This window comes from Chroicocephalus ridibundus, chromosome 16, assembly GCF_963924245.1.
Source record: "Chroicocephalus ridibundus chromosome 16, bChrRid1.1, whole genome shotgun sequence".
In the NCBI taxonomy this organism is placed as follows: Eukaryota; Metazoa; Chordata; class Aves; order Charadriiformes; family Laridae; genus Chroicocephalus; species Chroicocephalus ridibundus.
The window spans coordinates 3,567,391-3,578,975 of NC_086299.1; positions in this window are offsets into that span (position 1 = coordinate 3,567,391).

Genomic DNA, 11,585 nt, shown 5'->3' on the forward strand with positions numbered 1-11,585 from the left:
CTGATGGGTTGAAAAGAAACAGGCTTAAAGGCCAGATACCCCTTCACAGGTTAAACATAGAAGTTAAAGTGCATCCTTTGTATTATAATACATAGATGCAGCAAATTTCCCTACCAGGTGACTGTTTAGCTGCAAATAAGCAGGTCAGACAGTTTCCAAGGCACTGGGAACATCCCTGCTCAGCATTCTGAACAGCCCTTCACACAGTCAGGAGCTTCCAAATCCACACTGAATTGCTTTCTTCTCAACTTCGCATGGATTAGCCCTGAGACTAACAGTGTGACAAATCTGTTAATGTTTCAACAGGCAGGTCTTAATTTCGTACATACCCTTCAGTCATTTTCCATATGGAAATGGAAACTTTTTTTTCACAAACAGTCTGTTAATATTTTCAATACAGGCATAAAAAGATTGTTCAAAATGAGAAAGTTTCAACTGGAAGCATTCAGATTGTTTCAAAAATTAGAATCTTGGTCAGTACCTATGGGTTTTGTAAAAAAACATTCTATCTACTGTGTAAATGGAATAGATAGGTTTAGAGCAGAAGAGGTTTAGCAGCTTGCCTAGGATGACTCCGAGTTGGAATGCAACCTATGAATCCCAAGCTCCAAACCCAATCCAAAGGGGCTTCCTCATAACTACTAGAGCATATTCAAATCTGCATTCGGTCCACGAGCTCAGTCAGCCCTCTGCAAGCTGCAGTGTACAGTATAATTAGTCCCCCAAAGCAAACAGGACTGTAAGAGGGAAATAGTTCGGGCCAGGCTCTTTTATTGTGTATAAATCAGATCTATAAATCAAGAGTGACTCAGCTGAAGTTAACTGGTGTTGCTCTCCTTTGGAATTAATGGATCAGAATCTGGTCCACACATTTCAGGCATTTCTGAGAATCAACATTTGTAACTGTATCAGTAGCCTGGAATGTCTCCTAATTGGCACCAAATGTGAAACAGCTCATTACCTGGGCAAGGCAAATAGCAGGAGAGAGATGTCAGAAACTGAATGTAAAGTCCAAGTAGAAACACACAGAGCAAACAAGTTCCACGCACAGATAGGAACTGAGGTGTAACAAACATTAAATAATAGCTATACCATTTTATGCATGTACACAAATTACAATATTATTTCTTCCAAACTGATGTTCGCAGTAAAGGTGTGTGATGTTTTCCTCTCTGTGATGTAAAAATGACTCATAAAATTAGTATGTAACAGTATTTGTGTTGTGTAAACATCTTGCAAATTTGTCCTAGTGTGTATTGGTGACACTGAGATTTATGTGCACGTAGAATCTTTTGAACGTACTTGACTGCAAATGGTTTAAAAACCAGCTGTAGAAATATTGTGTTACCCGTGAGCTCAGTAACTCACCAATACAGGTGTACACTTCGGGGTCGATGTCCCTTGTGCTACCTAATAAAAGATATAAGATTGGGATCTGTAAAGGGACTTGAGGAAAAAAGACACCCACAACGTGCTGAAATCGCAGTGTCAGGCAATCGGGTTGCTTGTTAATCTTCAAAAAAGAAAGTGCTTGAGGATCCTGATGTTTATTCAAGCAAACAAACTTAATAAATCCTGTTAAAATGTTACTAAGAGTTTTGCTGCTCGACTTGAGATTTGTACCCTCAAGTCTGAATGCTGACTGAGGAAAGGAAGTGCTATTAACTAATGCAGAAAATAAATCCTGCTTTATTCACAACAAGTGTAACTTTCTGACATTCCCAACAACAACAAACCATAAGTCTGAAGGACGCCATAACAAACAAGGCCAGCACAGCACAGAGATGTTCACTTTCTACTGTCGGATCAGGCTTATTACTAAAAGCAGCAATTAAACAGTAATAACTACCTGTCTACATCTTCCTTTCTGAATTAAACTCATCCCTAGGGGTATTTTGAGAAGCATATCCTGGGATTAATTACCTGTGCCCACTAACTGGTCTTTGCCTTGCGATCACATCATGGCGCTTCCTACAGTGGGTGTCTTGGATTCCACCCTTTTCTTCAAGACGTCTCCTTTTCTCGCTCCTACCTCTCCTAAACTGAAGAATGGAAGCTGAACCTTTTTCTGGAAAGGGACGGCCCCCTCGCCTCAGGAATTGACCTCATGGAGGCAGCAAGAACCGCAGCACAGGCACGAACCTGAACAGCTTCAACCCCCTTCAACCTTTAAGACTAATTCCTTGGGATGGGGCGGGGGTGACGTCGGCCACGGGCGCAGCAAAGACAGACGTGATTTGGGTTTTTGTCTGCCGCGAGTAGGCAGCCCCAGCCGGCACGCAATACAACGGGATTTACTGAAACCACAGACAAGGTCAAAAGCCGACCTTTCCAAACCGGTCAGCCATGTTGCCTGGCAATGAGCATTAGTACCACATCATTATGTTCTGATAAAACTCAGTTACTCTTCAGCAAAAACCCATAAATCACAAGGCTTCACCCAATCAGGGTTCTGTCACTGTAACTAAACAGTGACTCACAACACGCGCTCTTTCTATTGGCCGTGACAGGGGGATATAAATCTGCCCCCGGCCAATCCCCTGCAGGCACCGGGGCATGTCAGGAGGGGTGACACCACGGGAGGGACCCAACCCCCCTTTGGTCCGAACGGGGGGAAACCCCCAACACCGGCAGCAGTCGCTGAAATGTGCCTAATTCACAATACAGCGAGATGCTATTTCAGTTATCACTGCTGAGAGGGGTCAATTCGCACTTTGAAAGGTCGCGTGTCGCAGCGAGCACATGCCGGGGAAGAGATTTCCTCCTTGCCAGCCTCGCACGTACTGAAATCCTGCGGATTTAGTGGGTGTTTTTTGTTGGGAAATCTTACAACGGGCATCGTTCTCTGTGCAGCAGCCTCTGCACGTGCTCCTGCCAGATGGTTTGGACCCCCCCGGCCCCTGCCATGCTGCATGTGGCACCACCACGGCCGCGCCAGCCGGCAGCGTCCCGAGCCTGGCAGCAGGAGGGACGGTCACCGGCTCTGCGTGGGGCTCATCAGCCCCTGCCTGGGGGGACACAGCTGAGCCACGGCATGTGGCCGGCAGTCAGGCCCTCTGACGGCCAGTTCCCACGAAGGGACGAGGCTCTAAGGGCTGGATAAAGGTTTTCATGCATAAGGTGTGACTTGGGTTATATTTTTCCTCAGTTTAGCAGCGTGTGAGAAACTCATTTCTTGAGATAATTCCTAGCCCACTGTTAAAATCACAATGCATCCTGAGCTTGGAGATCTCTGCTGAAAGATAATGTGCTCCACAGAGCAATCCTTCATAACACACCAACCTGCACCCTGATCCTTGCCGAACACCTTTGCAATTCCCTCAGATTTATACCATGCCAGTGACTTGCTGCACACACTGAAAATCACCACGGTGCCCCGAAGGGTCACGCTGCTGTTTGCTCACCCATCAGTCAGCTCTGAACCTGCCAGAACATCCACTCTCCCCAGCACAGTGGTTCCCACCGCCCCAGTGAGACAGAAGGGCATTGCCTGGCCCCAGCCCCCCCCATTCCCCATGCCCTTAAGGAATCTGAACTGCAACACAAAATCATTGGCTTTCTCTTCCCCTCCCATCCCTTTTTCCCTTGTTGAGCCTCCGTTCCCACAGCAGTGGAAGGGACCTGCCTTTCCCTCCCCGCACGTGGGAGCAGCTCCCACCTGAATCAGAGATTCTGAACAATTTCATCAAGTCGCCTGCCCTTCTTCTCAAGAAGAGAACTACTGGAACTCCAACTGCTTAGTTCACCTTTCCTCCTTCCCAGCTTGTCACCCATAACCCAACGTTGTACCTTCATCACAGCTTGTAGGAATTAGTTATGAAAGCCTGACTTCACATCGCTGAGATAGAATTCGATCTCCCGAGCTTTTGCAGACGGGCAAACTGAGGCACAAAGAGAAGAGGATGGCCCTTTGCCCTAAGATAATTCAAAAAGGGAGAGCAGAGAGAGGGCTCCAAGATCACAATTCACAATACCTAGTTTGGTCCTCTCAGGCTGGCTCAGAGTTTCTCTTCCAAAAGCTCCCATGGAGAGGGAGTCTCTGAGACCATTCAATGGTCTGCGTCTGTTGAGAATCACTAATTACAAAGGTGGCAAATGCTCTAAAACCAGGCATTTTGCCTTTGGAGATGGGCAACTCTGCTTCAAGGGGAAAATTACTGTGTGAATTGGCCCTAAAATTTAATTTGCTCTTTAAAAAAAAAAAGCCACCCTGCATTGGCATTTTAAGCAGGACCTTAGTGATTTACAACATGAAGTGACATTTCAAAAAAAAGATAATGTGGGTAATGAATTATTTGCTGATCCAAACGAACAATTGGACATACCTACTTTTCGTGGATTTAATCTTTGCCGAGGCGTTAGCTAGCAAGCATGAAATATCACTTTTCGGAGGCATTCTGTTGCATTTATGCAGTGTACAATTACATTAGGCAGCTTTATGACACATTGACTCGGTCGAGTGTGATGCAATGTAATACAACCAAAGTAATATGAGCTTTTAAATGCAACATGATGGCAAAAATCCATCTCAGATCTGATCTTTGTTTCATTTCAGATGCCAACTGTCATAATTCACAGAGTCAAATCCTTCTGGCTTTGCTCACGTGAGCAGCTCTATCAAAGCCAGTGGGATGTGCCCGCGTCAGCGGGGAAGCAGCGTTCCATCAGCCGGGGGTGAAAGCATGGCAGTGAATTAGGTGCACTAGGTAGCACCCATCCTTTAAACTGGAACCCAAAGAGCTACAGATCAGCTGCAATTCACACAGGGTTAGAAACTGGCACATTCAAAACTAGCATGAAAGTGCGCGGTATTTCTGAATTGAATTTTACTAGGCAGAGGTTTGCTCCCCTCGCTGTCTGCCCTCACAGAGGAGGCAGTTGTGAATACAGTGGCTTTTGCAAGGAACCCGGTTGGCATTCCCTGATCTATTGCTGCTCAAGAAGCTCAGAAGAGAAGATTTTATCCAAATCTTGCTACCAGGCAACACAGGACAATACATTTCAATGATTTCCTATAAGCAATGCCCTCTACTTGAATGGAAATGGTCAAAGCCAACACAGATCCAGGGATAGGATATGAGCTTATTTCTTTATCCTGTCTCTCGACGTTTGTTTTTCCTCTTGTGAGGTATTTCAGCTCCGCGCTTCTGCGGGACCGGACCACACTGTCAGGATCGGACAGTAGACAGAAATGTGTCCGTTTCAATTTTGATTCTGATCCTGGGATATTTCTAACCCTCTCCATATCCTTGATAGATAATGGTTTAATAAGCGATCTGTTTTTTATTTAAAGGGTCGGTAGTAAAACCCAGATCACATTTCTCACTTGGTGGGTTAAAAAACCGCTTACGCTCATTTCTGCAATGTAAAACGACACTATATCAAATCAAACATTTCCAGATGTGGCCAGCTTGTGTATGTAAGTGCAAGAGGAGCAAGCATTTATAGACAAGGTTTCCCAGGTTTTTTTATAACAGGATTGGAACCCCACCTACTGGCAAAGATTGTTATAGTAATGTCAGGACAAGAACCCATACAGTGCTCGTGCCTTGACTAGGAACTCCACGCCTGCAGTGAGGTTCCTAAATACATAGTCTGATTTCCACGCAGGCTGAGTATCACTGAAGTCAATGTGAGCACCTCCGTCCTAGGCAATTATAAAATCATACCCTTAAGACTGTCCTAAATGTCAGTTGCACACATAGTCATCAGGAGCTGACTTACGTTTCCAACACATACGGTACTTCAGAAGATTTCAGCTTTAGTGAAGTGATTTTTGGTCCTAATTTTGATAATCAGCCTTACACAGCCCTTGTTAGATAGCGATCCCAAAAGTCTGAAGTAGCATATTCTGGTAATGCACAATAATGAAATAAGTGTTCCGCCACATATGGCGGATGAAAAATTAAGGCAGTTAGATATCAGACAGGATGGAAAAATACCGTTCTAAATTCCCACACCTGAATTAGACAACTCTGAAAAGAAGAGTTCTTAGATTTCACCTAGAATTCACTAAAAACCACCCCATCACTTCCTGTGTTACAGCTTTCCCATAAAAACAAAAATGAAGAAACCCATCTTAGAGACCATTTACGCAATCTTAGGTTTTGTTGAAATAGTCCAATTAGCAATATAAAAAATTTTAATTGTAACATGTGTCAAAGCCAGATAATTTTTTTTAAAAAAAAGAAGAAATTAACAGAAAGCAATAGCTAGCACTGGAAATCATTGTTTTAACATTCCCCAATGAGATACTTTCCACACAACCAGCACAACAGAGACCATTCCAAAGACAGAAAACCTACACCTCGTATTGCTCCATCGCTGTCATTTTATTAGCATCAACCCAGAATGTCCCGGGTTTGATTCCGCCACAGGGCAAAGCGTTGCAACTTGTTCTCTCAAGAAATCACAAGCAAAGATGTGGAGAGAGCAAGAAGAGGGTGCTACAGAAAAGCTTTCAGCCCATTTCCAAAAGGATTCAGAGCTTCTGGAAAACCATAGTGACTCTCCAGCAGCTGCTGTGCATCATCAGACTATTCCATGTTTTTTAAAGTGCAGCACAGTAGAAAGCTTTTAAGAGCTACAGGCATCCTTGGAGATGTACACAGATCTGTGCAGAGACCAATAAAATTTGTGACAATGGAGTGACAATCCCCTGAAGAAAGGTCCTGGGGACAGAGGCAACTGGAGGTGGGGACATGCCCGAGGTGAATCCATTTAGAAGTGCACGCTCATGGTGAGGACCTGTGCTGGTTCAACACGGGAATCTGCTGTTGGGGGAAAACTCCCCTCTGCTTCTGAAAAATACCATCTCCTCTACCTCTTATATCCTTGGTATGGGCTTAAGTCTGGAAAGAAAGAGCGCCTGTAGTGTTTGCCTCTAAATCCTCCGGTAGAACACAAGAAGGTATCCAGTTCTCAAACAAGCTATGAAGTGGGACCAGCTCCCTGACAGTTTGTTCTTTTGCTCTTACCCCTTACGTAGCAGAGAATCCAGGTCAAAGTCTATGACTGTAATGACACAGAAGGAAAAAGTCCAGATACTGCCCAACGAAGAAGAGAGATTGGGCTATTTGTGGTATCTGGCATATACGCCAGGCATGTCCAAATATGAAGAAAAAAAGCAGTCTCCATCCTGGGCCAAAGTACTGAGAAGAAAGAGAGGTTTCTCCAGGATGTGAGTCAGAATGTCCTGGAAGAATTTCCCTTGATGAACTAACGATAACAGACGGGTAAGTTAAAGCATCGAGCTAGCTGGTTAGATAAGGCTGAGGTAGACAGACAGGCTTCCCGTCTATAAGAACGGAAACAAGGCACTTTGCAGTGAGAGCGAAGCATGCCAGCTTCCAAGAGGTTCTTCTGCATAAGGAGAAAATAACTTTTTAAAAAGCTGCATTCCCAGCACACTTGGGCACTGGCATGAAATGGCAAACAGAGGATTGGTTACATCTGGCCAGAAAGACAACTCAGCAGGTACCATCTGCCACAAGAATACTGTACGCGTGGATTGCCAGCCCTCCCCTGGCCCCCACTCCCCGTCCCTGCCACCTTCTGGGACTGCACGCAGCTGTACTCAGCTGATCCAGAAGGGATTTTGAATAAAAAAGAAGTTTGCATCAGCATTGGGTCTGCTTGTTCTGCTATCTTCTGTGATCAAAGAATTGGAACAGCTGCAGGTCTCAGCTCGCTGGCAATAAAACCTGCAGTTGATCGGCTTTGTCCTAACCCCATAGCTACAGGGAAAGTGCAGCCACAGATTTAAAGAGAGGGGAAAAAAATAAATAATAATTTAAAAAAAAAAAAAAATCAAACACCCAAGCTGCATTTAGCCACACTCTGCATTCTCCTAACCTGCAATCTCTTAAGTGCCACTTACTCAATTAATCCAAGCTCTTCTACTTTAAAAGCAAAGCTGTAACGTATTTAAACAGTTTAGAAACTCTACCCAACCAGCCATGCTCCCTATCTTACTCATCAGCTGCAGGAGTGACTGTGCATTAACTAAGAAAGCACACAATTTGATTAACACTTCCGCTGCCACTTTGCTGCTGCTGTTAATTTCTGCTGGAATTCTGCTAAGGCTGAAATTTCTCAGCTTTTTTTAGTAGGGTGGATCTCATCTCAGTAGGGACTGTCTTTTTGGACCAGCTCCTAGAACATCCTTGCAGCAGCTATAGTAACTATTTTTATAGGCAAGTTTTATTAGGAAAGTATTTAAAATGGCCTTTGAATGCAATTTAGCAGCTGGAAATAAGGCAGTATGCCAGCATCATGTGATTAGACAATCCGTGGAGCACCAACAAGTGCTACCAGAGCTCATCAGTACTCTCCAGACTACGCATGAAAACCCATGACAGAATACACCAGGGACATTCAACAAGCCAGAAGGTGCCCTTAAACTGCAAATGCCTGAGCTATGCTATTCCTGGACCCCTTACGAGAAAAAGCCCTCCTTTCAGAGACCTAGAGGACATGTTTAGAGCTAAAATAGGTATGGAAATGGTGTTTTGTATTACACAGTGGATGTCAGCTTATATGTGACTCTATAGGGAAGACGGGCTTCATTATCTGAGGAGCTGAGGCAGATACCTCCACTGAACGGTTAGAAAACCGCTGAAAGAAAAGTTACCCATAGCAAAGAGCTGTCACAAGCTCCCCGCACCACAGTGGTTACTGTTTTTTAAAGGATGCATGTATCTCCTGTTCCCACTGGAGCACAGCACACAACATTCAGTAACAAGGATCTGGAGTTTGAAGAGCGCTGAGCACACAGCCAGGTCCTGCTGCTGCGGCCAGGCTCTTCTGCCTGGCTATGGCAAGTAACCAGACTGGCATCACCGTGATCCATCAGATGACTAAGAAAGTGAAAACAAAGCTTGAAATAGCTGAAGACCCAATTCTAATCTCAAGCCATACTGGCACAGTGTCCTGTGGAGTTACTGTGGTTGAAACTCATGCAAATGAGAGTGGAAACTGGCCCCCAGTACAAGTGCATGCTGAGGGAAAAGAGAGCTTTCCTTTTAGACATGACTCCAATTGTACAGTCTGAGATTCAATTAAGTTTTGCTTGCCTGACATCTCCTTCCAAATAAAGGCTCAGTCTTTGTGCTAGGCATTTTTAAAAATAAAATAAAACAAAATCATACGTTTGGCAGGACTTGGGCATTCCTGCTACTAAATTGTTCTGTACTTTATGCAAAATCTCAATGTATTAAAGAGAAGGGGAGTAGCCTCTTTGACCAGTGTCCAACTGTTTAGAACTGTTAAATGTGCGTTTTTGCCCATGTTTACATGTGGAATGGAACACAGCCATTCGACCACAAAACGTTCCCAAAGCAAACATCCAAAACCTGGTTGCTGGCAAGGTACGTTGACAGAATCGCCTGAAACCAGTCATTCACAGAATGCCAAAACAACAGATTACCATTGGTAAAAAGTACGCCAGGTTATTTTCTTACCTCCTGGGAAGAGGCCATTGCAAGTGACAGGAAACAGCAACTGGCAAAACAGAATGTAGGCTCAGTTTTTTTTCTTCTGGAGGGAGAAAGGAGATTGGTGTTATTTCAGATGTGCAGAAAAGCACGCTGTTAGCACAATAAAGCTAGCACACGTTGCCAATAGCACGTATGAACCACCTGAACTGGAGTATACGTATTCTGCTAAGTCAAGACTAGCTAAGCAACACTGAAACAAAACAACAGAGGTAAAGGCAAACAGACAAAGTAACTCAAGCAGGACACAGCAGCTCCAGACATTTGTCAGAGGGGAAGGTGAGATCAGGAGGTGACCTGTGTTCCTTCAAACAGAGGCCTACATTTTTGTGACAGTCCATATTTTTCTAATCCTGGATCGTGTCACTGTAGCTCCGTGCTTATTCAGATAAACGAAAATACATACTTGAAGTTGGCACGCAATAGAAAGAGCATAACAACATGCTTCAGGATGTTGGGAGAAGGGAGAAATCTATGAAACAGGGCAAGAAATTACATCCCTGCAAAAAATGTAAGTAATAGCTCAGGCCACAGCCGGGAAGGATGATTCCTAAGGAGCAGAAGTTTTAGAGTGACTTCTAGAGAGTCCACTCCACTTCACACAACGCTAAGAGATCTACCCCTCCTGCATTTCCAAAACTTTTTGCAGAGGTGACTGTTCCTTGTCCTTCTGTTCTTTGGCAGACGGACGTGCCCATTCACATCTCCTCCTCTGTCGCGTCCTGTGAGAGGCAAGCCAATGTCCATAGATTGGATCTGTTTTCCAGCATTTGCCTGCAATATCATTTGTACTTGTCAAAACACCATGGAACTTGGGCACAGGAGTGAAAAGCTGGGCGTTAGGCATTGCCGCCCCCCACAAAGCCAGCACGGGAGAGGCAGGCTTGGCTCCCAGGGAAAGCCTCAGCCAGGGAACGCATGTGGAGAGGAAACCAAATCAGGAGCTCTTTCCTGGCCCTGCTCTATCACAGCAGAGCACACTTGTGTTCAAAGCAGAGTCCCTGCAACAATAGGTTCCCCTGAACCCTATCAGCCAATGTTAGATGCTTCTGAGGGCTGGGCACCTGAGCTTTCCAAGGAGAAGGAGCCTGGGACTCAGGTCCTTTCACCAGCCTTTGGATTGGACTCGATTGTAATGCCCATTTAAAGAGGACTTGCATTTAGACCACTATCAGCTTTACCTCTTCCTCACGCTACGGACCTCTGAGCTTTCCAGTGGGCAGCAGAAGCCACAGGTGTGCCATAGTTCACCTGCCTCACCACGTTTAATGGCTTCCCTACTTCTTTCACGTCTCTGAGAATTATGCGATTGCTAACCAACCAACAAATAACCATGTCTCACCATAATGTTTTCTTTTCTCCCGCATGTTAACACCTCCCCACCAGCTGAGTGATCCCTGCACACACCAAATTCTTGTTATTATTCTGCCTGTGCATTCACACCTTGTTGTACGAGCCGTGTTGATCGATTGCAGGTGCCCCTCACTATGAAACCGGCCAACAACCCACTCACAAATTTGCTCCACTTGTTAATATTAAAATCATATGGCCAATGCCTTCCTAAATTGGTTCAGGCTTGAGGTACTGCTGCTTCACAGTAGGAAGAGTGTTGCAACAGGCTTTCTGCAGGCCCTGCTATTTATGGTAAACACTCCACTTTGTTGAAATAACATAAAATTTTGAGATAAACCTATTCTAGCAAAGGAAACATTAAAATGCCACCGTCCCTGCTTTACAGCGTTACAATAAGTTGCATTGCAGCTGCCTCGCACAGTCCGCAGTTAAACACAAGGGGCTGTAGAAGACCTGAGGACCACATGTTCTCTGCTTTGATGAAATGGTAAGGAAAAGATTTGAAGTGCTCCTACTGGTTGGACTGTCTTTGCTTTGCGAGTACATAGTAGAGTTAGAATACAAGGAAACTCCTTTTCTTGTAGTTTTATCTGGTTACAGAGCTGTCTAGACAGCGTCAGGCTGGGGCCTGCCTCTGATGTTTGTGGCAACGTGAACTCTGCGGATCCAAGACTGCAAAGAGTAGTGGAAATTTTGCAAGATAAAGACCAGCTCAGGTTCTCAAGATTCACTGCTTAC